Source organism: Otolemur garnettii, unplaced genomic scaffold, assembly GCF_000181295.1.
Source record: "Otolemur garnettii isolate 467f Iridium unplaced genomic scaffold, OtoGar3 scaffold00226, whole genome shotgun sequence".
In the NCBI taxonomy this organism is placed as follows: domain Eukaryota; kingdom Metazoa; phylum Chordata; class Mammalia; order Primates; family Galagidae; genus Otolemur; species Otolemur garnettii.
The window spans coordinates 1,574,408-1,601,497 of NW_003852621.1; positions in this window are offsets into that span (position 1 = coordinate 1,574,408).

Below are 27,090 nucleotides of genomic sequence, written 5' to 3' on the forward strand. Positions count from 1 at the left end.
ACAGTTCCCTTAGGAAGAAGCTAACCAAATTCCCAGGATTGTCCAGGGAAGTTCTGAAGCTCAGGGCAGGGAGAGCAGCGGGAGGCCTCATTGGTCATCGTTGTGACCTTGGCTTCTTGAACTTTCTCCTTTACCCCTCTGTCAATTCACTTTTCATGCCAATGTTCACAACCCTAAGATTCCAAAGTGGAAGTACAATCTTTTGAGTGGTAAAATCTACCTACTCCCAGATCTAATATCAAAAGAAACAAACCCAGTCTTCTTGTGCTAAATTCCTTATAATTAAAAAAAAGATCATAGGCACAAACACCTTTCTGGTTTGGTGGATCTGTACCAGTGCACATTTTCATGAGAGGACAATTCTTTGCTAAATTTCAACTCTTTAAATTTCCAGGTAGAATTCAGTGCTCTGTCCAAAATAAGGGCTGTCAGCATAACTTGTCTGCCCAAGCAAGAAAACATAATTGCCAGTCTCAGAGTCTGTGCTGTGCCACGGCGCGTTGGTGGAGCCTCGGGGTCTGTCGGTGGCAAGTGACATTCTGTCTCAGGTTCCTAAATTGGATCTTGAGTCCTCAGCAGTTTTTGGCATCTGTACAGCCTAATGCTGCAAGTCCTTCTGGCCAGTGACAGGGCCACATCTTTCCAGAGTTTGGGATCAGGAAACAATTTCTGAGATAAGAATATTTCGAAGAAAATAGCAACATTCAGGCATTCGCTACAAGTGTGATGAGTGGTTCTGCAAATCACCGTGTTTGGTTTGGGGACATATTACCTTCCTTTATGTCTCTAAAGCAATGTCTCTTCAACATGTGTGAGTGTAACTTTTGGAGTTTGAAGCATGCAGCCAATTTAGGTCCATTAGAACACTCTCATCCCCCAATGCACCTGGAAATGATAAAAAAAAATTAAAATAAAAAGACTAGCTGCCTATTTTGAGTAATGTTGGCAAAGTTTTCCAAGATTTTTACAGTTTCCCTGTAGCACAGCTGATGCAGAGAGATTTGTTTTGCACACCAAAAGCATGACGTGGGCTGTGGAATCGCTGCTCGAGGCAGCCAGATCTGCTGCTCTGGCATCTCGGGTGCTGCAGTTAAAGCCGCAGAAGGTCCCCCCTGGTTGTTCCTGCTGCTACTTTAAAACACATGGACTAAATGTTCTAGAAACAAAGAAAAGAACTCATACAGCCTCACAGAAACCATTCTGAGAACTTGGAAAGCATACATATTGAAGAGGAAATTTGGGGTGCTTTTTTGCCTTTTAAACTAGTAGAAATCTTTTTACTTAAAATCCTCAAGATACTTTTACAAATGCAAGTCATGCATTTGTCAGATTAAATGTGCAGCTCTCTCTCTTTGGAGAAAATAAATCTCCCAGTGAAGGGCTGGATACAACCTCTGAGGGCAGGAGGCAGGGGGAGAGGGATGGCCCAGTCCTGCAGGAGAGATGGAGGGAGCTGCAGAGCCATGCCTTTCTGTGACCAGAAGTATGTGCATGCATGTGTGGGTGTGTGGATGTGTGGATGTGTGCACTGTGACTGTGTGTGCATCTGTGCACATGTCCAAATGTGCATGTCTGTATGCATGTGTGCACCTGTGCCTGTGTGCGTGTGTGTGCATTTGTGCTTCTATGCACCTGTGCATATGTGTGCGCACATGTGCCTCTGTGCATGTGTGCCTTTGTATGCAAATGTGCATGCCTGTGTGCACAGCTGCTGAGGCAGGAGGGCTGGCTGGTGAGTGGCTCTCGGCATCCAGCACAGAGCCTCAGCACAGAGTGGACAGGGGTCTCCCTCCTGGGAGGGAGGGATGTGCACTCTCCACCTGGCGGTCATGACTAGGCATCCCCTGCAGGCTTGGGGCCTGTGGCACCAACAGGGAGAGCTGGATGATGCTCCAGCCCTGGGGGAAAGACTAGAGGGAGGGGTCCAGTGTGAAGACCCTCAGCTACTCGGCTAGCTTTACCCAGGTCATTCCAAACTGGAGACTCAAGTACACACAGCAGCCAGTCCTCAGGAACTCCCCATACACAGGCTGTGGTTCCAGTGTTTGTAGCAGGTGAAAGCTAAGGCTTGGGGAGCTCATGACCCAGCCATCCCTCTCTTTGAAGCTTACAATAACTGTCCTTCCATCAGCATCTTCACGTGGATGGCAGAGTCTGGGGATCTCATGAACTGGTTTGTCACATCCCTGATTGATCATGACTGCTTCTGTCCTGTGCAATGGAGCCGATTAGCATCAATTATATACATATTGTTTAAAGCAGGAAGAACAGATCTCAGAATGCTAAATGTGCATGTACCCATTCTCCCTCAGGAAGCTCAGGGAAGCCTCTCTCAAAACATGCAGGGAACCATCAAAATCAGGGTTCTGGGTGTATAGCCCCTGACAGTGCTGGCTGAGACCCCAACTGTGCTGGATGAAGTAAACAACTTTTTAAAATGTGGCCAATTGAGAGGAGAATAATCTGCTGAGGTGGTCAGCACAGGCCTTGGGTGGCTATCATGGCTGACCTCCAGGTGAGTGTAGGTCGAGAGGTCACACAGGGATACCCCAAATCAGCCAGGTGTGATGAGGCCAATTCTGGCTGGATTATGAGCGCACATCTGCCCACACCCCCTTTGATCCCCTGACTTAGATGGTTGTTGTTAGAGGGATGAAGCTCTCGGAGAAGGATGGGCCTCGCGGGCATCCGTGGAAGCGCCTTCCAGCTTGTGCATGCAGTTTCATAACACTGCAGAAAGAACAGGGACCTCACAACGTAGAGAAAAGGTAGCCAATTGTCAGTGGAAAGTGATGAGGCTTTATTGAACACCTGTATTACTAATGCATGAGGAGTGCCCTGCTGAGTCTCTAGGACAGAACTGTCACTTCAGTCCTGGCACAGGTGCTCCTGCCAACAGCCCCAACTGTAAGGAGCAGGGCACGTCTGCTGCAAGGCAGTGAGCTCACACAGGTCCAGGGACGATGGTGACCAAGTCACTCAAAGGCTAGTGATCCAGGCTGGGGGTCACCTCAATGCAGCTGGAGGAGCAGTGCCATTACCTTGAAGACAGAGGGAAGGGGGTTCAGGCCCCTGAGGGATCAGGGGTCAAGAAAGGGCCGTGTGAGATGTGACTTACTCCCACTGTCACTCGGCACCTTCCTGAGGATGATGGGTAGAAGGAGCATCAGCCTCCTAGGGACATTTTCTCTTGGCCCAGGGCCTGTAGGGAGAACACTCTGGGGTGGGGGGTTAGATAGCAGAGGGTCTCCTCCTGTCCCCGAGTTGTCAACATGGCAGCTTGGGGGCTGGCCCATCCTCGGGGCCAACTTCCACTCCTGACCTCCCCAGCTGGGCCTCCCCTGTACAGCAAGGAGACTGACTCTGCCTGCTGGGAAGACCTGACCCCTGGGAACCCCCAATATCTGCATCCCCAGACAGCATGAACCAAGCCATGTTCTGATGCAACCTCCCCAACAGTGAGGCTGATCTCTCCATCTCCACTAGCAGTTAGAGACTACAAAAGCCGGGACTGGAGTACACAAGGAAGAGCTCGTGGGATGCTTTCAAAGCAGTGGTTTAACCGGTGCTGCGAGGGATGGGGAGCAGCTGTGAACACAGATAAAGCTTGCTTGGATGTTAGCCCACTCACCTCCTGCTGTGCAGCCTGGCTCTGACAGCCATAGACCAGAAGCTTCTTGGCACCAGGGACCAGTTTCATGGGAGACTGTTTTTCTATGAATAGGGGTGGAGTGAGTGGGGCAGGAGGTGGCACCCAGGTCGTGAGGCTGTGGCCCAGGTCCCAGCAGGCTGAGGCCAGGCACCTGCAGCAGGTTTAAAGGGTGACAACAGACTACATCCCTGGATTAGTAGCACTGAGTGCAGTGTTTCTTAAAACAGTAAGATTAATGGAAATAGAAGTTTATTATTTATAAAGTATCAAATGTTTAAATCAAGGCAGGAGCTATAACAGGACTGAGCCGGGCCATATCTGAGCCTGAAGACAAGAGGAAAAATTGGAAATTCGGATCCTGCATTTAGGTAAATTTCTTATATTTTATCCACCATGGATTTTTTTTGCATTATTTTTTGACATTTTATTGCATTTAAGTATTATTTACTGAGACCACTGAGTGTTTGGCCACCTCTTTTTAAATGTAGGTTGAATTGCTTCACCCAAAAATTCATGTTGAAATCACAACCCAAGGATGTCAGAATTCAACCTTGTTTAGAAATATGTACACTGCATAAAAGAAGGAGCATTGGCTGTGGAGAGAAGGGGCCTTACGCATGGTTGGTGGGAAGGGGAATCAGCAGAACCCCACGGGAAATGGTACAGGCTTCCTCCAAAAACCAAAAATAGAACCACTGCCTGACCCACGAGCCCACTGCTGGGCATCTATGGGAGGGAAGAGATCTCGGCACCCCCATGTTTATCACAGCATCATTCACAGAAGTCATGGTAAGAAATCCACCTCAGAGTGATGAGTGGATAAAGCAAACATGGTATGTTTACAACAGGATGCTATTTCTCCAATAAAAAGAATGAAATCCTGTCATCTGAGGAACACAGGTGACCCTGGAGGACATTACGTTAAGTAAAGCAGGCCAGGCACAGAAAGACAGCTCTCCCAGGCGGCCACGTGTCTGTGGGTTGTAGAACGAGAGTCTCACAGACACAGGGAGCGTGGCAGAGAGCACTGTGGGGAGCTAGTCCAGGGGCAAACGCAGGTGGGGGAGGAAGTTCAGCCTTCTACTGCGCAGCGAGAGATAGAGTCAACAGTGAGGCCAGAAGAGGGGACTCAGAATGACCCGCCCTGAGGGACTCAGAATGACCCACCCTGAGGGACTCGGAATGACCTGCCCTGAGGGACTCAGAATGACCCACCCTGAGGGACTCAGAATGACCTGCCCTGAAGGACTCGGAATGACCCGCCCTGAGGGACTCAGAATGACCCACCCTGAGGGACTCAGAATGGCCTGCCCTGAGGGACTCGGAATGGTCTGCCCTGAGGGACTCAGAATGACCCACCCTGAGGGACTCAGAATGGCCTGCCCTGAGGGACTCGGAATGACCCGCCCTGAGGGACTCGGAATGGCCTGCCCTGAGGGACTCAGAATGACCTGCCCTGAGGGACTCGGATGGCCTGCCCTGAGGGACTCAGAATGACCTGCCCTGAGGGACTCGGAATGACCCGCCCTGAGTGCAGGCTTAATGTCTGAGGTGGTGAGTGTGGTGATTATGTTGGTTTCATCATGCCGCTTTCTATCTGCCTACTGGAACATCACATCAAACCCTGTAGATATGTACACTGTGATGTGTCAATTAAAAGTAAAATAAAATCCATTAATAGAACCTAGCGTCCTCGAAGTTAAGATGCAGCCCTGCTGAGACAGGGTGTGCCCTTATCCGACTGGAGTCTGGAAGGAAGCAGAGGGTGGGCGATGGGTCTGCTAGCGGAGGGGCAGGCTCGGGGGCAGCAAGGACTGCCGGGAGGGAGCAGCCCCTGTAGCGAGACCTGGCATGTCTTCTCCCTCAGAGCCTCAGAGGGAGCCAGCCCTGCAGACGCTGGACCCGGAGCTTCTGTCTCCAGCCCCAGCCTGTGCTGCTTTGCTGAGGCTGGCGGGGGCACTGACACAGGGTGGGGCGTGCTCTCCTGTCGCCCCAGGATGCACCCGAGCCGTGTCAGTGCCAGGCCAGCAGCAGGACACAGGGTGAGCCGTTGAGGCCTTGTGAGCCCTGAAATGTCCATCAGCATGAAGGGGGATGTGGGAGCACCCCGACTTCTGATGGGCCCCAGCAGGTTTGGTACACTCTCTGTGTCTGTCCTGTCCTCTTTATTGCCCATGACCCCCAGCTCAGTGTCTGCTATGTAGGAATCCATCGTTTTGTATCAGGATCAATGCCCTTATCTGCTTTTCTATGCCCCGTGCCACAGATGAGACTGAAGCTGCCTGCATTCCCAGACATGAGTGTGAACCCATGTGCTCTCCCACCTTACATGAGAGCCACACACGCGTGTGAACCCACATGCTCACCCACCTACGTGAGAGCCACACTTACAGCAGAATACGGCATCTTGGAGGTGTCAGGAGGTCACCATCAGAGCCTGGGGTAGTTGCCGAGACCAGCACCCTCTCTGAGTCCCAGCAGCAGGTGCCGCCCATCTAATGTCCCCAGGGAGGAGCTGGATCCAGGCACCCAGAGTCCTCTGTCCTCAGGGTTTATTGCACAAGTTAAAAACAAGTATTAACAACCCAGAGGCTCTCATTTTTTCTCATGGTATCTTGTATCAGCAAAATGTGCTAAAAGGCACTATTTTAAGCACTTTTGAAACAAATTAGAAGAATTGCTAATTATATTTCTGAAAATTTATCATGGCGTGTCCGTTTTGTAAGATGCTAAAGCTGAAGGGGGAGGGATTCAGTGAGATTTGCCATATTACAAAGTGTTCTGGCCATCCCAGGGACAGGTGTGAGCCAAAACTGTATCTCCATGAAAACACGTACTTAACGCTTATGAAGAACAGAATCAGCAATGTGAATTACTGAGAAAAGATTTCTATAGGAATACATCATTTCAGTGTGATATCATGTCAGTCAAAATGACTGGAGTATTTCTTTGCAAGGTAAACTGAGTCTACATTTTGGTATGTGGCCAAAAACCCAAACATTTTGGAAAAAGCTGTATTTTTTTTCAAAATGCTTCTTCAAGGGGCAGTGCTTGTGGCTCAAGGAGTAAGCTGCCAGCCCCATATACCAGAGGTGGTGGGTTCAAACCTGGCCCCAGCCAAAAACTGCAAAAAAACTTCTTCAAAAAGAAATTTGAACATTTTCCCCAGTTAAGAAAGGTCTTTGATGAGCAGGACGATATATGTGAATCGTCTGAAGAACAGGCAGCTATTATAGGCGTTTTAGAGAATAAATGAAAACTTCCCTGACTCTGGGAATTACGACGTCACAGTTAAGTTAGCGTTTCCTCGTCACGGAGCTGACATCACCAAGCCATCCAAAGAACGACAGGTGGACCTGATTCAACTCTCAGCAGACGGCATTTTGAAATTATTGTTTGATGTTGACAAAGACCCACTTGAAATATGGAAAGATGAAGAAGAATACCCATGCTTTCGGCAACATGCCCGAGAAATGCTTTTCATTGCTTCTTGCTTTTCATCCACTTACTGCTGATGCTCATCTGGAGGGCGGGTGGACACTGCGGACCCCCCTGCTGCCCCCAAATAGTCAAACGCTTCCCAGATAGAAGACAACACAGAGAAAGTCGTGAGAGGGATAGTTAACATTACAATAGACATGTAGTTTTTTTGTTGACATTATTGAGTCTAAGATAGTTAAATTTTTATAAAAGAATGCACATTTTTAAGTATATGTACCTGAAGCTTTTTGAATGCGACCTTGTTTGATGACAGCTGAATTGATGTGGCTTCCGACAGTCAAAGGCTCCAGCATTGGTTGCTGAGGGCACACCCTCCATGGCCCCCGTGGAGAACACTGCTCTTCCTTTTCCATCTTGTGGAGATTTCTATTGGGCACGGAGGTTGGAAGGATGTCAAGGTAGGGACGTGCAGGGTAGGGCTGGTCAGTAGGCTCCAGAGTCAGGGGATGAGGCCATTCTCCTGCTGCCTGACCTCACAGCACCCACAGCAGCATAGACGCATACTTCACTCACATTTACTAGGAATGGATGGTGAGCACCGTCCCTTGCAAATGTTTAAATACTGCTTTGTCGAACTTGTGGCATTTTGTTTTATATGCCAGTTCCTCAGTTTTTATACCAAGTTGTTGATTTGTTCATTTTCTGCTTTCCACACCCCCATCATCCCGCTGGAGCATGCCTGCTTTGGGCTCAGTGATCTGATTAAAGGCCTCACATGCCTGGACATTTGGCCGTCAGTACTTTCCCTTAAGACATGATCCTGACACTTCTCTCACTAACCCGATCCCAGTCACAGGAGTTGGGGGGCTCTGGGCTCCATGACAAGGGTGGAGATGGTGTGACAATGACCTCCCTGGTTACTGGTTACCTACAGGAAGCTGTCTGGGATGCAATTCCATTCCTCTCTGATCTTTTGATTTTTTTTTTTAAGAACAAGATCAAATGTTGTATACCAGTATCAGGTTTTCATAACCATATGGAATAAATATTTCAAAGTCTGTAATTCAAACAGAGTGGCCCGTGGGGTGTCTGGGTCAGGAGGAGGTGAGTGTGTGAGTGGGGACTCCTCGGGTCACCAGGAAGGAGCTGGGCTGTGCACCTGGGGGCAGCGGCCTGTTCTTACCTTCAGTCTAGTCGTCAGGAGTGACGTGATTAACAGTAACTTGTCCAGCACCTGTGCTGTTCTCCTGCCCTGCTGCTCACCAGGGTGACACCCAGGTGGCATCCAAGAGGTGTGTGATTGATTAAGCCCAGGACACATAATACTAGGGCATGAAGAATAGTGTGGTTGTTTAACTGCTTTGATGGAGACACAGATAGATCATTCTAGAAACCTAGAGTGGCAGCTGACCTCTCCTGAGGTCTTTTGGTCTTTTCTAGATGTGCCAGAGGACAGAGACAGCACATCTCTCCATTTGGAAAATTTAGGTGTTTTAAAGCTTCCCTCAAAGTTCCTACTCTGTTTTCCAATTTCCTCACCAGCCCACACTGCTCTGGAAACATGCGTGGTGTTGTCTCCACCCTTCAGGAAAAGAAAAGTTCCACACACAGGTCAGTTTCACCTTCATGGGGCTTCCACACACCCCACATCTGCAAAGGCAGTGCCATCTTTCCTGGGGGGCAGGATGGTCCCCCCGCCACCCTGGTGAGTTCTTGTCTCAAATGTAGCACAGCAACAGGAAACTGTCCCCTCACCTTCTCTTCCCAGTTGTGTGGGATTGTGGGTCTTCTTGTAATCATAAGATCAATTGCTGTGAATCTCCTGCCTTGGGTTTTAAACTCGGCCTGTGCTGAGCAGATGCTCCCTTCCCCTGCACCTCCTCTGTGGCCTCCTGCCCTCTTGCAGAAGGGTTGCATTGCAAAGCCACCTCTTGTGCTGCTGAATTCCTAAAAGTATGGGTGATTTGCCCAGATCCACTTACAATAACAATCTGTCAAGAAATGCACTTTAAATACGTTTGAAAGTTATCTTTGAGTAAGATGTGTCTCGTTAAATGCCATAATTCCCATAACACCCTCACAAAAGCTCTATTCATAGCCCTGACAATACCATGATGTTTGCGCTTCCCAGAAAGTAAACACGCCTGCCAAAGCCTGCTAAGAGCCTTAAGCATATCCATCATCCAGTTGGAACTGGTGACAATTATGGCTTCTCTGTAAAGTAGCGGTCTACACACACCACTCCAAGGACGTGGTTGTTTGTCAGTTCCAAGCAAAATATCACACTCAGAGCTGGGAGGAACACATTGAATTAGCTAGAATGTCTGTCAGGAGTGCCCCACAAGGCAGTATCCCCTAAAAAATATAGGTACGTACAGCGGTGAGAATAGCACCATTCTGATCTTGCAGCTGCTTCCCTGATTCCTGGGAGCAAGTTCCAAGTGGTGCATAGAATTAACTGTTGTAGTTTTGAAGGTCCGAGAAATCCCGGGAGGACTGTGTGTCCGGGGCCACCTTTAGACCCCACGTAGCCCTAAGGGGACACTACCATGCACCCTAGGCCAGTCTACCCTGGCAGGACAGGCGCACACACGCCCTTGGTCTAGGCACATGCCAAGGATGGCTGAAAGCTGCTCCGGCCACACTTCTTCCTCCACCGCATGGAAACCTCCAGAACACATTCTGTAACCACCTGCCTCTACCAGGTGCTTCTTCCCTTCAGTTGACCTCTGGCTTCTGGGCTGCAGTGCACCCTTCCCTCCTTCAGCCTCTGCAACGGTGTCCAGGGGCAGAGGGGGACCAAACACCAGCGCCTCTCCCAGCTCCTGTTTCCAGATGCAGCCGGTCAGCAAGCCTCTTTAACCAGCTGAGTCCCAGGTGGGAGCACCCAGGCCCGGCGGAAAGCTGGGTGCACTGAGGCTCCGGCTGCACTTTGCACACCACTGACCTCTACGTCCCCCTTGAAGCTCATCACTTTCTGTAGGCTGCGTGCTTCTCCCTCTCACCCACTCTCTCTCTCTGCTCTTCATAAATACCACAGCCTTTCATGAGAAGGAGAATTTCTCCAGTGTGAGATGAGCTCTGTCTTTGGGCTGATATCCAGCTCTGCTACTTTGTTCGCATTTGAATAAAGGAGATGTAAATGGAACTAGATTTCAAATATGGTTTGAAATTAAAGCTTCTTTTTTTTCCATTCAGAAGAAACTTAGTGGATATGAAATACATCTGAAGTTATTATCTCCTACTGAGAAGGCATCACCCTGTCGTGCAGTTGATATGAGACTTCGGTGCCCCCTCTTCCCCACCTGGGTCCTCAGTCTGTGTCCCCAACAGTCCCCGAGGGTCTGCACACACAGGTGCACCTGTTCAGCTCTGTGACCGAGGAGCTACGTGGAAGGGCCCAGCACCTCACCTCCTCCTGCCCTGGAGGCCCCAACTTTCCTGCCCAGCAGTTGGTTCATTGCCCCCCTCCCCGGGTAGGAATACAACCCGCACCCTGAGTAATATCTCCAGGGTGTGAATGCATCTGAACTTTCTAAAGGAAATGTAAGAAAGTTTCTATGTTATGACCTTGTACATCTCCCTCCCCTAACTGGGACATTAAGTGACCCTCCACTGGATGCACAAACTGTGCTCCAGAAGGACGTGGGTCGGCTGCTCTTTGACACCCCCCTTTTTGTGGCATTCGTGCCCTGCCTGTGACTTGGTGTGTGGTCCCCTCCAGACCCTCAAGCACTGAGGGAACAGAAATGTTCAAAGTCTAATTCAGTCTGATAGATCCAGAACTCTCTGGAAATTGTTTTGAATAAATATTTCTATGTTATCACGAGTCAAAAGTCTGGGAAATTAGACTGCAGGGTCGCCTTGGCTGCAGAAGACACAGGTGCTTCTACCAGGCCCAGGGGCAAGGTAACTGAAGATCGAGGGAAAAATGGAACAATTCACATGTCTCCACATGACACGTTCACGTTGACCATCTTGTAACAATAATTATCTTATTCTGTTCAAGTGAAGCACACTCACAGAGTCAAGTATCAGCTATGCTCCCTTGCCCTAATCTGAGGACATAAGCAAGGATTAAAATTATTCTCTTATGGTAATTTCTCACGAGATGATGATCTTTGCAGAACTTTGGACAGGCTTTGGGAGGTGGTGAGTGAGAACTTTCCCTGTGCTGCACCTCTGAGCAGTTTTACCCTCCTAAGAGAAAATGAAATAAGTAAATAAAGCTGATGCAGTGACTGTCCAGCAGCGGCCACACAATGGCCGAGCATGGTCCCCAGGAGATTTTAGAGGAGACAAGAGCTGCCCTGGTTGGGAAATGTCTGAGGGACCAAAAGGCCATGCAGCAGCCTGGTTAGCAGCTGACTCTGCTCCCCACCCCCCGCCTCAGGCCACAAGCCTGCTGACCCATCCTCTAGCTCCTGAAGTGGTGGCCAATAGCATGGCCCAGGCCTGAAGGGCCAGCCCTCAGCAGGAGGAAGAGGATGATGGACACAGCAAGGGTAAGACCAGGACAGTAAACGCGGCCAACTAGAGACAGGTCCTTGCAGGAGTGGAGGCAGACGGCCTGCGCCCCCAGCCGCGTGCCCATGCCTACACAGACCCTTTCTGAGTGTGGGTCCCTCAGGTGGATGCCACAGGGGAGCCATGTGGGGGGCGGAACCACCCAGTCCCCCTCCCAATCTGGAGTCACCAAATTAAAATCTGATGATGTTTCAGTGAAGAGCTGGTTGCCCAAATTTGGTCACACCACTTTGAAGACTTTGCACTTTGAATTTGAGTTAAAAAGGTTTAGCTGCCCCTTTAAATTTCCTTCTGAATCATCAAGAATGAACTTTTTTCCCGTGGGAGGACAGGCTGCTCTGGGGTCACCGTAATTTTCACTGCTCATTTTGCCCCCTAGGTTAAAACAATGTTGTGATAGTTAAGATTAAAAGAGAAAACTAACAGCCTATGGAAAATAAATAGACTTACCTGCACATTTGAAGTTGAGATGGGGAGGGGGCACATTTCTGGTTTCTCCTGAGTGCGTTTCCCAATCTCGGCTTTTGTCAAGGCAAGATTTTCATGTAACCTTTAAGACGGTTTTAGAGGAACACCTGAAGCAAAATCAAGGGCAAGCACTCCTTTAATCTCGGAGAAAGTCTCCCCGTTAGGACTCCACTTTGTTCTTTCTCTGCTGTCATTAATTTTCCCCTTGAACATGCTTTTTCTCTCTGACAAAATAATGATTTTATTTGAGCCGCTGATGATTATCTGGCTGTATCAGACTTGAAAACTGTAATTTGAAAAAGGTGAGTCTTCTGCTTTCTGGAAGGCCCATGCTGCCTTTTTCTTTTCCAGAGACAGATATTAGAGGGCTTCTTTTAAATCTAAGCTGACATTCTTTGCCCAGGGATTTGAAATCCTGTAGAATATTAAAGCCCCATCTTTATCTTTAAAATATACTTTTAAAATCTGTTCTCTGTGTGGGGTTGTTTTAGTCCCTGGACGGTTCTAAGTGACATTAAACAGCAAGTGAATTAGACTCGGCAGGAATCACTAAATGGAAATGTATGTTTTAAAGATAATTGATTTGGGTGGTTGGGTGAGCCAGTGAGCCACGTATAGCCTGAGAGTCCTCAGCCTGGTCCCAGCCTGAGTCTGCACTGTGTGACCCTGGGCAAGTCACTCACCCCTCCTGGTCCTGGTTTCCTTGACTAAGAAAATGAGCTATATCTGAATGACCTCTGGGGAGACCTGTCTGGGGATGGACCTGACACCTACCCGGCCGAGTCTGTGGATGTCTCTGCAACTGGGGAGTGATGCAGAGGAGGGCTAAGAACTGGCGAACCCAGTGACAGCCCAACGGCTGGTGCTCTCAATGTGGTGCCTGGAAATTAAAAACAAAAAATAGTAACAGCCAGCAGCGTTGCCCCCGGCTGTCAGGAAAGGGCACATGTAGCTCCCTACAGCCTGGTGCTGGGGCGCACTGGCTCCTCTCGCTTCCACCTGGGGACCTGCATCTCTCTGCCCCTCCCCCTCTGGTCCTCTCTGGGGCCCTGAAACTGTTTCCCCTTCATACTTCTGGCTCAGGTGACACCGTGTTGCTGATGCTTCTGGCCTGCATGTGAAGGCCTTTCCCTGTGGCTGGTGAGGACACCTCTCAGCTCAGATGTCCATGGCAACTGTGTGCAAAGTGCTTCCTGGGAGAAAGAGGTGCTGGCAGAACCCCAAAGGGGGTACAGCCGAGTGCCTTGATGGGAAGGGACTTTGCTCACAAAGGGACGTTTCCTTGCCTTTTCCAAGGAACCTTAATGAGGGGGTCAAGCAGGGGGCCGAGGGGCAGAGTGAGCTGATACTGGCCTACTGGCCACACTCTATGCCCTGCCTGCCCGCCTCTCCCATGGCCACCCTCTGTCGGTGCCCTAGGTGCTCCTGGCTCCTCAGCACCAAGTCAGGGGATAGACTGTCCTTTTTCAGTGCATCAGCTTTTGTATTTCTGCTCAGATTATTGGTCCAAAAATCCCTGGCTGTGCTTTCCCACCAGGAGTTCCACTTTGAAATACCCACACTGCAGCCCCACATCCTGGCCATGGGATCCTGGTCTGAGGGTCCCCAGGCCTGAGACTGCAGTCCTGTTAGCTGTTCTGGTGACCAGGCTGTAGCTTTTGGAAGGCCTGTGCTCCAGCCTGAGGACAGAGGAAGGTGGTGGGACGAGGCAGTGCCCCAGTCAGGGGACACGGCACACCTCTGGGGGCCAAACCTCAGGGCTGGGAAGTAGGAGCCTGAGTCCAAAAGCAAAGGCCCTCATAGCTCCCGGACGGTGACCTCACCCCAGGGCACACTTGGCACAGGTGGGAGGCATTTTTCCTTGCCACAACTTGTAGATGATACTGGCCTTTTACATCTAGCACAAAACAGCCCCCTCCCACAAGGAATAGCCTGGCCACAGAGTCCACAGGGCCAAGCTGAGCCACGCTACCTGTCAAGGCTCTTAGAGCTGGCATCCAGGCTGGGCCAAAGCCCCACTTTCATGCTACCCTGGCTTGGGGGACCCTGAAAACTCCAGTGACCTCCTGAAGATACAGTGTCGTCATCTAACAACTGGAGACAATGAAAATGGCGCCCACCTGGCAAAGCCGTTTCTGTGATTAACTGTGGCTACTTGTGCAGCTCTCAACCATGTCAACAGTGCACTGGACACTGCTGTCAGCACCCTAGTCCTGTGTTACTTTGCACACCTGAAATGTCCCATGCCTGGCAAACTTCTTGTCCCACAACTCTGAAGGAAGAAAACACTTTCACAGCACCCTTTCAGTTGTGTCTGGAATGTGGTGATACCCACACGGTCCTGACAGAAGTAAGGGAGCTCAGGGCGGCAGCACAGACACGGATGCCCTGCAGGGCCTCCCCTGCTGCCATGGGTTCCTGCCCGGGTGTCTGTGAAGAGCCGTCCAAGGAGGTGGCAGCGTGCACTGCAATTGCTCTGTGAGAAGGGGCCTTGGGAGAAGCCGCAGTGGCCAGAGCTCTGTACCATCTGACTCATCCTGGAGGTCAGAGGGGTAAAGAGAGGAAAAGTCCCCAAATTAGACGCCGTTCACCCTGGAGATTACTCCAGGCAAAATCATGCCTAAGACACATAAACATATTTGCAGAGAATACAGGCTCTGGGGGGGGGGGAGGGTTTTATTTTCTTTCTATTAAACAATGTGATATGCTATTTTAATTTCAAATTAAATATTCCTTTCTTTTTGATCATGGTTTCGTCCTGTGTGCATGTTGCTTGCCAGAGGGAACACCACCCACGTACACATATTTTTACAACGTTAGTTTTACCCTGGTGGTAATTCAATTAATTAGAAAGATTGGAATCGCGTCTAATTGCATACTTTGCTAGCATAAACTTGTCAGAGTCATCTGATGTGAAGTAAAACCCTCAGCAACTTTATATAAAATGAAAGGTAAGAGCAAGAATGGTGTGCATTTATGCAGAGAAACAACCATCTTAAAATAAAGAATCATTAGCAGTGATGGTCTTACAAATCATTAAAGCCTTCGGATTTTTATTCCTACCCTTATCCCACACAGAATTTTTTTTTGTCTCAGTCATGAACCTGAGACTCTCACCCACATTCAGAGTTCTTGGAGAGTCCAACTTCACATAATAACCAGCATAACTATCTGTATTTTAATGTTTCCCCTGTATATTTGCAACATTTAACATAAAGCCCCCGGTAAAATGCCACTCCCACAGCACACATTAATAGCGATCTTGCACAAACAGCTTCAGAATGTGGAAAGAATGTCTTTGAACATTTTCAAAGAGATGCTGCATTCTTCATGTAGAGGCGAACTCGAAGTTGTACAATTAAGAGAGAAAAAGACATTTATCAGACCTCTCCCAGTATAGATCTTTATCTATGGTGCTGACTCTCTATGGCCCTTGAACCTACAAGGAGTCCCTGGAGAGTGTGGCTGGGAGGAGCCAGGAGTAGAAAGCCACCTTCACCATTGACCTTCATTATCCAGACCTACTCTTCTTCCAAATCCAGCAGTCAAAGGCTGGTTCCATTTCATTATGCATGTAGGAAACCATCTTAAAAGAAACTTCAGAAACAGGGAACATACAAATAGCAATAAAAACTAATTCTGGGCCCTGGGCTTCTCATTGCCAACAGTAGGTGAAAAGGGTGTGGCGTGGCCATGCCCATCTGGAGCTTGCCCCTCACTGCAGATGCCCCAAAGGACCAGGCACTGGGCCTGAGACAATTAGATGGTTCTGCTAATTCATGTGCACACTGAGACTCTCCAGAGGTCATGCCCAGTCTAGGTCATGTCTTATAAAGGGCATCCAAAAGGTCATCCTGATTCCTGTTCTGGACGGACCTTGGCTCTCCCTCTTCTTAGCTTTCGCTGTAGTCACAATTCTTCATTTATACAATTTTCAGAACACTCAGACAAGTGCTTTATGGTTATGTCTTATTTGTTGGTGTGGTATTTATTCTCACTTAGGAAGGATAAAATGTTCACCAGGCTCAAATTCTAAAAATGTAGTATTATTTGCCTTTGATTTTGAAGCAAACAGGTGTCTGAAAAGAGCCAACAGATAGGAGAAGCTGCCCTTCACCTGGATCTAATACCCAGGTGCGAACTGTCTAATGCCCAGGTGTGAACTGTGCCATAACACCCAGGTGTGAACTGTACTCTAAAGCCCAAGTGTGAACTGTGCCCTAATTCCCAGGTGTGTACTGTGTCCTAATACCCAGGTGTGAACTGTGTCATAATACCTAGGTGTGAACTGGGCTCTAATGCCCAGATATGAACTGTATCCTAAGGGGTGTTAAATTACTCAGTATCTCTTCTCTTCTTGGAGGATGGAAAATAATACAGATGCCCCAAATGTGGTCAAAGGCTAGTTTATTTGATTAAATTTAGGAATCATCTCCTACGAAATACAGCCTATGAAAATAATTTGAAATGCCAACAGTTTTATACACATACACACATTCCAGTGCAATGCATAATAGTAAAAATTTGAACAGGCCCACTCGTGAGGAAAAGATTCAACATAGTGTTCAACTGTGTCCTAATACCCAGGTACAAATAGTGTTGTGTCTAGAGTATGAACACTATATAATAGTAAGCAAAATTTCTTATATTGTGAACATTAAAATTAGATTTTTAAAAAAATGATGTAATGATCTCAAACATACCAAAAAAAAAAAAACCCCACAAATATCTATATGTACATATAGAAAAAGAAAACCATCTTCCCTTGTTTAAATAAATTAAGAAAGTAAGATTATGGTCTATTTTTAGTTTTCTTATTAAAATATATTTCTCAATTGTACAAATTGGTTCATGGGTTGCTTTTATAATCAGAACATTTCAAATCCCATATTTAACTATAATTAATTTCCAAGGAAAAATACTCCTGATAGATTGTAAACAGCAACACAAAAAGGTGGTCATACATCCCTTGGACAATGACAAGGTGACCTGGAGCCCATTTGCTCAGGGGCCACAGCAACAGGCCACAGGCTGAAGGACTAAACAACAGAGATTCCCTTTCTCACAGTTCTGGAGGCTGAAAGTTCAAGTTCAGGGCACTACATGGTCAGCTGGGGAAGGCCGGCTTCTAGGCTGAGGCTGCCTTATGGTCTCTGCACATGGAAGAGAGAAGGGGCGCTGTGGCATCTCCATACGAGGACACTAACACCATCACAGAGCCCCTAGGACTTCATCTAAGCCAAATTATCTCCAAATACTGTCCACTTGAGGCGCAGGACTTCATAAGAACTTGGGGAGACACAGTTTATTGCTGAGAAGTGATCACAGGCTTAAACCACCTAGGGACGGGGCAGAGACAAATACACACACAGGCACCCTTCCTACAGTGGGGCACAGACAGCTCTGGAGGAGGACAATGGCATGTGGACCGTGGCATGAGGACCGTGGCATGAGGACTGTGGCATGAGGACTGTGGCATGAGGACCGTGGCATGAGGACTGTGGCATGTGGACCGTGGCATGAGGACTGTGGCATGAGGACCGTGGCATGAGGACTGTGGCATGTGGACCGTGGCATGAGGACTGTGGCATGTGGACCGTGGCATGAGGACCGTGGCATGAGGACCCATGGCACGGAAATGCACCCGATCCCCTGATGCTTTTGTGAAGAATGGGAAGCTGAGGAATCTCAGTTCACCGCCTATCACACTGACTTGCTTCTCAGCTTGAAATGACTCCCTCTGAGTTTTCAGACTCGTTTTTGATGCCAGGTCTGGGGAAGGTGAGAGCTGGGGCAAAGCTTTGGGCTGAGTGGGATTCCCTGAGTGGTCTCAAGCCCGTTTGTCACAGGAAGGAGATGCTGGTGCTTTTACAATCAGAACATTTCAAATCCTGTATTTAGGAGGACCAAGGTGTGGGAGCTCTGACACGCTGTCCCCACTCGAGTTAGGGAAAGAACGGCTTTGAGAAACTGCTGAGGTCCTATGCCGAGCATTGGACTCGTAGCACCTATGAGTTAGGCAGGAAGGATAACTTGATGGGGGTGAGCGGGTCTTGGTGACTACGTGACAACACCACAGGGTGCCCCCACTCTGTCCTGCACCCCTGCGAGGAGGCCCGTGGCCCTGCGCCAGCATCTGGGCCTGTGCATTCTCCCCAGATCAGAACCAGAGGAGCTGCACGGAGGAAACCAGGTATTTCTCGCTCTAATTAAAGGATTAATTGTGTTCTCCAAGTATAATATGGTAATCGCAGACATAATGGCTGTTTCCTGGTGGTATACTGTACTCAATGTGCTGGTAGATAAAACAATCCCAGCATTAAAAGGAATTATTGTATTTGTCATAAATTCCTCTGAGAATAATTCTGCTTTCAGCTTGGGGCTGGCAGGAGGCTGTCTTTGATGGGAAACATGAAGGATTACACGAAGGTGGAAGGTCACAGAGCCGCACCTGACAGGTGTGCTCCTGGTTCCAAGCCAGGTGACTCACTAAGACTAACCTGGGGCACATTTACCTTTGGAAATGGTGCCTGACATCCAGAGAAATCAAAGTGCCTGCCACAGCTGACGGCTTTATATTTGGAAATGAAGTTAAAATGTAGGATCCAAGGACAGGCCCAGTGAGCTGACTTGGGCCGGGCCCAGCCTGCAGACTCCCACGTGCCTGGGCCGCTCAGACAAGAGTTCGTCAGGGCAGGGGCTGTAGGGGCGTCCATGCCACCACCCTCTGGGTCCCCACTTCTGAGCTGCACCGAAGCAGGCCCTGCAGACTCGGGTGGAGGATGTTCTGCTGTGGCCCTCCCTGGCTCCTTGTCACAGAGTCCACCTAAGGACGGGGTAGAGACAGACTTGTGAGGTGGTTGGGGGAAGACAGGGAACAAGATAGGGAGTGAAAACTGCCAGAGTAAGAGCTGCGGGTGATGCGGGAAGGACAGTGATTTCCTGCTTCTCTGTGCCGCTGAGATTGGAGGTTCTCACCTGAAATGAGAAAAGGTCTCCTGCTCTTCCTGCCCAGATGGGCTCCCATCCTGTACAACACACCATGAAGCTGCCTTCACGGGCAGGCTGCCCCCTCTCCCTGCAGTGCCCCAGCTGCCTGCTGAGAGCAGCCCCGAGGCTGCCCAGTCCCTCGGGTCTGGGCTCCAGCCTCTCTCCTGGTCCTAGAAGTCTCCAGCCCTGGCTATCTCACCCCCTGGAATGACAGTGGCTGGTGTTTTCTCCCTGATACCAGCAACAACTGGTTTTTTGGGTTTTGGCTTTGACTTTTATTTTTTAATACTGTTCTTGTGTAGAAATGGTTTGTTATATTTACAGAAATCTCTGGCTGACATCTTTTCTAGAATGGAGTTTCTTTTCCTGGTCATGACATCCTATTAGCACAGATACCCTTTTTAGGACTGCAAATCCAGTGTCCCCAAAGGCTGACTCCTCTGACAGATGGCCCCAGGACCCCCAAGAATAAAGTGGAGAGCATCTTGGCACCTCCACCTGGGTCATCCTTGGATTTTCCCAGCCCATGTTGGGTGGGTAGAATCAGGTTGGGGGGCACATAGCTGATATTACTAAGATAACTCAAAAATACAAATTGAGCAAACAAATTACCTGCCCGTTCCCAGTCTTGGAATCCAACTTAGAGGCTCTCAGAAAGGTACTAAGGACAGACCTTGTACTCAGCAGCCATATGCATGCCACCCCGCCACAGGCCATGGGGCACTCATCAGCCATACACCTGCCACCCCGCCACAGCCATGGCAAGATGGAAGATGACCCCTAGCAAAGCTCTTGGGATACTCCAAGTGGGCAGACAGAACTTTGTTGTCCCAGGACACATGTCCCTATGAAAGACGGGGTGCTCAAAGAGCCCACTGTTCTGCACAGACAGACGCCCCAGAATTAGAAGGCTCCTCCCACTGATGCTAGCTCTGTGGCATGGGATGATCACAATGGGGGCCCACTTGATGAACTGCTGGGACACCAGGGACTTCTCCCTACCTGACCTTTCTGTGGTTCAGAAGATCCTGCCAGCCTCTGTCCATTCAGACGTGTGGTCCCTAAGGTGTCAGTTGGGGTTTGTAACTGCTGGGTTGATAGATGCCACGTTCTGAATGAGCCTTCTGTCTGCTCCCAGCAGCAAGGCCTCCATGGAGATGTGAGTGTCACACCCTGAGATGTGGACATCCTTCTAAGAGTGGGTGTCTCGTGGTGGCAACACACAGGAATTCGACAGCAGGTCAGCCCTGTGACCTGGGAAGACAGCACAGTGAGCTGCCCGCAGGGCAGATGTTTCCCCATGTCCTGCTGCTAAAGCAAAGCTAAACTTTGTGATTTGTCTGGTTAAACATCTTCTTTAAGTCTCATTACATGGTGGAGTAAGGTGCTTTTCATTTCTAAGATGTGATTAAACGCACATTCTCTCTTGATTGAGGTTTGAAATCTTTTATTTAGGAAAAAAAAGCAGACTTCAGAAGGGAGCGGTCTAGGGCCGTGATGCTCGGTGAGACCATTAAATTTAATCCTGGCTTCACACTCACTCCAGGGGTGATTTCAATTAAATTTGTTCAAAATTTATCAGTTTCCTGCATGTTGGCATAAATGATTCAGGACCACTTATGTATTCACGGAGTAGAAGGCATTGAAGGGTGCACATTATTGGTATAACTTTTCAGTTTCTTATAAGTTCACCTAATAGGAGCTTCTATTATTTAAAACCCTTGTCCTTCACATTAAGTGGCCATGTTGCTCTTACAGCAATAGAATCTCATCACCTATGCAAATTTTTTCCTATGCAAATTTTTGCAGTACTCCTGAGTTACAAAAGCTGCCCTTTTCACTGGGGGCCGTTCCTGCTGTCCTGTCTTGCAGGACATAAAATATGGCATTTATCCTCCTAAAAAAGCAGCAGGAATTCTATCTCCAGACATTGAGGACACTGGGAAGAGAAAGAGGGAGTTGTGTGTGGTGAGTTTCAGGTGACTGTGACTGGCTTAGACATCAGAAATTAAGTAGATCTACTTGGGAGCAGGGTCAGAGGATGCTGTAATGGATGGACTTTATGTAACACTGAGAAAACTTATCTCAGCTGAGAAGGTCAACACTGCAGAGTGCACAGTCCCTCGAGATGGCCCTGGATATGTGGCGGGAACTTAGACTGCCATAAAACCTTACCCTCACCAGTCTAAAATGAGGAACTGGGCATTTCTGTGTCCTCAAGAATTTATCTGCAAAGACCCATCAGGCAAGGACGCATTGACATGAACTCTGTGTATCCCGGTGACACATGCGTCCTTCATTTGCGTCCCCCCTCACAGAGTTACATTAGTGAGATGACTCCAGCGTCGTAGCTGTTCTCTACTTACTGAACCAAAGGGTGAGGGTGATGTGAAAATGAGCATCTCACACCACAACAGGCAAAAGGCACCTCCTCACTCAAATGCCTACGTAGCCAGGCCCTGGATCTCACCAGGAGAAGGTAAGTTGACCCCAGCTGCATGATTACGACTTCTAACAGGCATGAGATGGTTGTAACGAATCTTTCCCTTTAGGACTTGACACCTTATGAATTCTTCAAATTGAAAAACTGCCATGGAGAGTGTCCATCTTTGCCTATGTGGAAAGAAAAATGGGAGGGCTGGTTAACGAAAGACTAGGGACAGTTTGTTTTTCCCCTTTCAAGTTTTAGTCTTTATTTCAGAGATGGAGGTAGAATTATTCCATCTCTATTCCACATTCTAAGCTATTGTCACAGAGTAACTTTCTGGAAAATGAGCCTGGAGAAAGCAGATTTTTCCATTCCTGATCCAACTGATGACCTTCTCACAGTGAGACTTACTTATTCAGATGCCTGAGAATTGAAGCTCCTGGATGAATTTAACTGGTGTGCTGCTTCTTATGGGACAAGGAACCTATCCCTTGGTCCATTTGATTGCCAATTCCTAAAGGAAAAAAGCGTCTAATCCCTTCTCCACATTTCTCTCTCTGGGACAGGGGTCCATCATGGCATCCCAAGATACACACTGTGGTCATCTCTGAGGCCTTCCCCTGGAGTCTTGAGTATTTTTAGCTCCTGAGATCATGTTGTCCATAAAAATGTGATGTCACAAATCTCTGTCTCCCCAGTGGAGGGTCCAAATCATTGAACACCACAGCTGGGAGGCCTTGGTGTGGGCAGGTTTCTCTTTAGGTACCAACCTTCCTTGCCGTGGTGTCTCCACAAAGCATCAGTGGAGCTGCAATGGGAACCCCGAGTGCACTGCAGGACTCCACCATGCATCACAGAAATCATACTATGCCTCGTTTTTGTCAATAAGATGCTGGCGGTGACCCCAGTTGTCATGACAGAAAAAACACTCCCACACAACCCAAGTATCTAGCGGACAAGAGGACCAGCAGCCGCAGTCACAGCAACAAAGAAATTTGAACAAGAACCAGAGCAAAAAGTCACAGCAATTGCAGAAAAGCAAAACAAAGATGGTCAGGCCAACGCGACCCTCAGTGGGCGCTGCGGCAGCACCGAGATGGCGTAAGAGAGATTGGAAACAGGAAAGGAAGTAGCCGCCAGGCTGGGATTCCTGCCCTGGGACAAAACCCTGAAAGTCGGGCCAGGAAAGGGGACAGCAGGGGAAAGAGCAAAGTAAGGACCTCGAACATTTTCTCATTCATAAAACTCAGGAGAACACTGTACAATCTTGATCGAAATCAACTTTTTGAAAAGTTTGGAAATTAACCAAAGTTGCATAGCACTCAGGGATGAGTGTTTGTCAGGGAAAACAACTGAATCTCAGAAAACAAGAGGTCCGTGGCATTTTAATTTCCACTGCTCCCATAACCTCCTTCCAAGGTCTAAGTAAGTTTGAAAAACAATAGCCTATAGTCATAGCAAAATACTAGGAGCCCCTAGAGAATGGAGTGGGAGTTCCTCAAAGCCCATCCCCAAGAACTGGCATTATTTGCTCTGCCAGGTATTTGCCTGGAAGACTCACTCCCCAGGCTGTCTTTATTTAACACCACAAGATGCTTGCTTAGCAGGGCAGGCTTTCCTGCAGCCGTGCATGTCAAAAACAATTAGAGTCAATTGTTGAGCGTTGGGGTTGCCTGAGACAGCAGGTGACATTGGGGCAGCAGTTCGGCCAACCAATACGCTTACCAGACAACTTAAGAGAAAAAGCTAAGAGGGAATAAGGATCCAGTGGGGCTTCAGAAACCCCCAGTAGTCCTGGAAGCTAGTGGGATGTGAGGGAGTCCAGGGCTGTACCTATACTCAAGAAAGAACTGAGAAGGCCCCACCTGTCAGACTCTGGTCACACATGGCAGGGAGCAGAAGGCAGGCAGAGCTGCGACCTGACTGTGTGCACAGGCTGTTTCTCCATGTGCTTCAGGCAGAGCTGTGACCTGACTGTGTGCACAGGCTGTTTCCCCACATGCTCACGGAGATCTTGGCAAGGACTGGTCAACTTGCTGGTACTGGGCATCTCAGGAAAGCATTGCCCGTCATTAGCTGACCACCAGAGCTCCAAGCAGAGATGGGGGGGGGGGACACACGATGAAAACTGACTAAACAGACTTCACAAAGTAGTTAAGAAAGTAAGTAAACGAACAAAGCAAAACGACAGACAGCAGCAGCGTAAAGCTGTTCAGGCGAGGAAGGTTCGTCTCTGGAGGTGCACAGCACAGTATTTAAAATGTCCTGGTTTCCAGGAGAACAGCAACAACAATAAAATATGAAACGTGCAAAGGAAGAAAAGGAGGGATGGGCCAAACGTGAAGGAAGAAAGAGCAGTGAGCAGAAACTGTTGCCCCGGAAGCCCTGTGTTCAACAGGACAGGCGTTTTCAAGAGCCAGTGAACCAACGTCAGAAGCCAAAAATGTGACATCCCCACAGATGCCTCAGACACTTAGAGGTGAAAATAACAAAGAAATTGAAAATTTAAACAAAACGGTTAACTTACTACAAAAACACAGCTTTCTAAAACTGACCTAAGAAAAAATAAAACAATGTAATAGCCCTGAATTTACTGTAGAAATAAATATGTAATTAAAAATTTCAACAGGGCAGTGCCTGTGGCTCCAAGGAGTAGGGCACCAGCCCCATATACAGGAGGTAGCAGGTTCAAACCCAGCCCTGGCCAAAAACTGAAAAAAAAAAAAAAATTTCAACAAAGAAATCTCCAGGTCCAGCTTTATCTACACATCCACCAACATACAAAATATAAGAGAATGCCACAAGGAAGTTCAGTTTCTTTCAAGAATATAGATTGAATTTAACATATGAAAGTTAATACATCACATTACTTCAAGAAAAACAAGGGGAAAATATACAACCTTTCAGAAGGTGTAAGTATTGCATGTGAAAAGTTTGACTTCTTTTTGATACAATTCTATAAGTTTTAGTGAATAAGATAAAGAAACATTTTCAAGGTGACAAATGGTATAAAAAATTAACCCACAGCAGGGGTGTCCAACCTTGTGGCTTCTGTGGCCCACATCAAAAGATGAACAGTTGTCTTAACAGACAAATTATATCTGATATGCTTCTCCTATATTGCTTAATAAACTCATCATCACAAAATATTTTGATTGTCTTGCTATTAAATATGCAACTATATAACTAGCTTTTACAATGGAATCTGAGTTGTACTTTTCAAAAAAAATGTTGAGAAGACATTTTTTCAGCCCCTCTCTTTTGTCCTTACAGCACAATCCTTCCAGAAAATCCTGTTTTTGCCCATAATACCTTCTGAAATCATAGTCTTTGAAAACTTGCACAAATTCCCTACAAATTAAGCAGAGTGTTTTACTATTTGCCTCGACAGAAAAGTGGTCATCTGTCCACTTTTCACTGAATAATCTTCCTTCACAATAATTTTCTTTTAGAGGGTTCTGTTTTCTTTTGAGACGTTGTATAGCCTCTCTGGGATTTGAGAAAAATAATAATGGATGAGGGGCTATATTTACTTTTATTATGAAAATTAATTGACAAGAAAAGAGAAAGCAAGCTTTGGCCCTTTCGCATCTCAGCTGCAGATGCAGGGTGAGGCAGAAGCCAATTGAAAAGTGAGGCGGGTGATGTGTGAGGTGCCCTCAAGGTGTGGAAGTGCCCTAAAAATCAAGTAATAATGCTCACCTGACAGCTGAATGGTATTAAACAGCTAACTTGCAATGGTAGGTTGATACATTGCTGATAATCACAGCCTCACCAAGTCGCAAGCACCTGTGATGATTGATGATGTCAGTCCGACTTGGGTGCTTGGGAGCCGGCACACCAGAAGCCTCACGCGGGGTACAAGTGAAGCCACGAGGGGCACCGACAGCGAGCGTGTGCCTGTGTTTACTTTATGTGACATCACAACCCAAGGTTGCCATCTACACGGTTCACACCCCCAAGAACCCTGCAATTGAGATCCCCCCAAAAAATCACAGAAAAATCATGTAAGATTTTAAGTAAGTTTACAATTTTCTGCGAGGCTGCATACATAGCCATCCTGGGCCACATGCAGCCCCTGGGCCATGGGTTGGACACCCTTGACCTTACATCACATGTAATGGAAAAATACTGAAATCTTTCTCCTAATGTAACAAATGAGAATAGTCCCCTTCCTGTCTCTCAATGGAATAAATGTTCAAAAATAAAAAATAAATAAAATTGCTCTTGTTAGCAGTCAGCATGATCATGTAATGTAGTCGACTATTTTAAATTCGACGTGAACTTTATGGACACTCTGTATATAAATCATCTGAAAACATTCAAAAGTAAATGATTAAAATGTAAAACTAGATGAGCAGGTCGCTCTGTATGAAATCTCCACGTAAAGACCAGCTGTGCTCCTACGTATTAGTGATAACCAGAATACACTGGGCACCACACACATGCACTGTGTGCGTTAAGACAGCAGAAAACTCAGCAGTTGAGGATAAGACACCTGTCAGACATTTTCCAGGATATAAAGAAACTGTTCACAATTATGTAAGTAGGTAGCTTATGCTCAGCCCAGTGGGGAAAAGACTCTGCCCAGAGGTGGGTCCTGGCTAGCCTGGGTGGGGAGAGTCATCTGGGCTGAGAGGCAGAATCACCTACGGATCTGAGGGCAGCCAGCTCCGAGCCTGGCTGGCCTTGCTGATGCTAGTCATATGACCAGTGGAGCACGTGATCACCCACACGTCACCCCAGGGAGTGGGGGTGGCGAGGGAGCAGAGCGGAAAGGTGACACCCAGCTCTTCCAGCAGAATGATTTCTGGTTCCAATTGGCGTCCTGTCTGCAGTAGGGTGACTGACATAAGATCGGACATAAAAAATCATAAGACGTGTCCCTCGCTCTCTGGCCCAGCACCACAGCAGGAGGACGATGCCCAGCGCCACCAGGGCCCTGCGCTGCCTGGGCAGGGTCAGCTCCACCAGTAGACATCAGTGTGGGCTGTTTCTGCTCCTGCATGTGCCGGAGATGGCAGGCATGTAGAGAAAACATCTCGTGTGCACTTAAAGATGTTACCTGGGGGGCATAGCTGAGTCCCTGGTGTTCTCTGACAGGCTCCAGGGGAGGGGAGGGAAAGGGAGCTGTCATCCCCGGGACCTGAGGGTGCTGTTCAGAGGCTCTGTGCCCCCGACCCACATCTTGACTTTGAGACTCAGAGACCCCAAGGACCCTAGGCTGAAACTGACCTCACAGGGCCAAGCAGGGACACACACTGGGTTCTGGACAGAAACACGGTTCTCTCCGAGTGTCCATCAGGCTGAGTTTGTGTTCTTGTACTCTGCAAACAGCATCTCCGATGCTGACTCACAGGCGTCTGACTAAGAACCACTCCGGATCCTTCCAGATCCCGAAACCAGAGGATCTGACACCAGTCGCCTAAAGACCCCCAGGGAGGAACAGCATCAGCCTGAGAACACAGCTTCCTCATCACCCCTTGTGCCCTTTGACAGATTAACAACCCCACGCCTTGGACCACTACTCATGCAGGCCCTGTAAAAGTCCTAACCCCGAGCGCCTCAGGGAGGTAGATTGGGG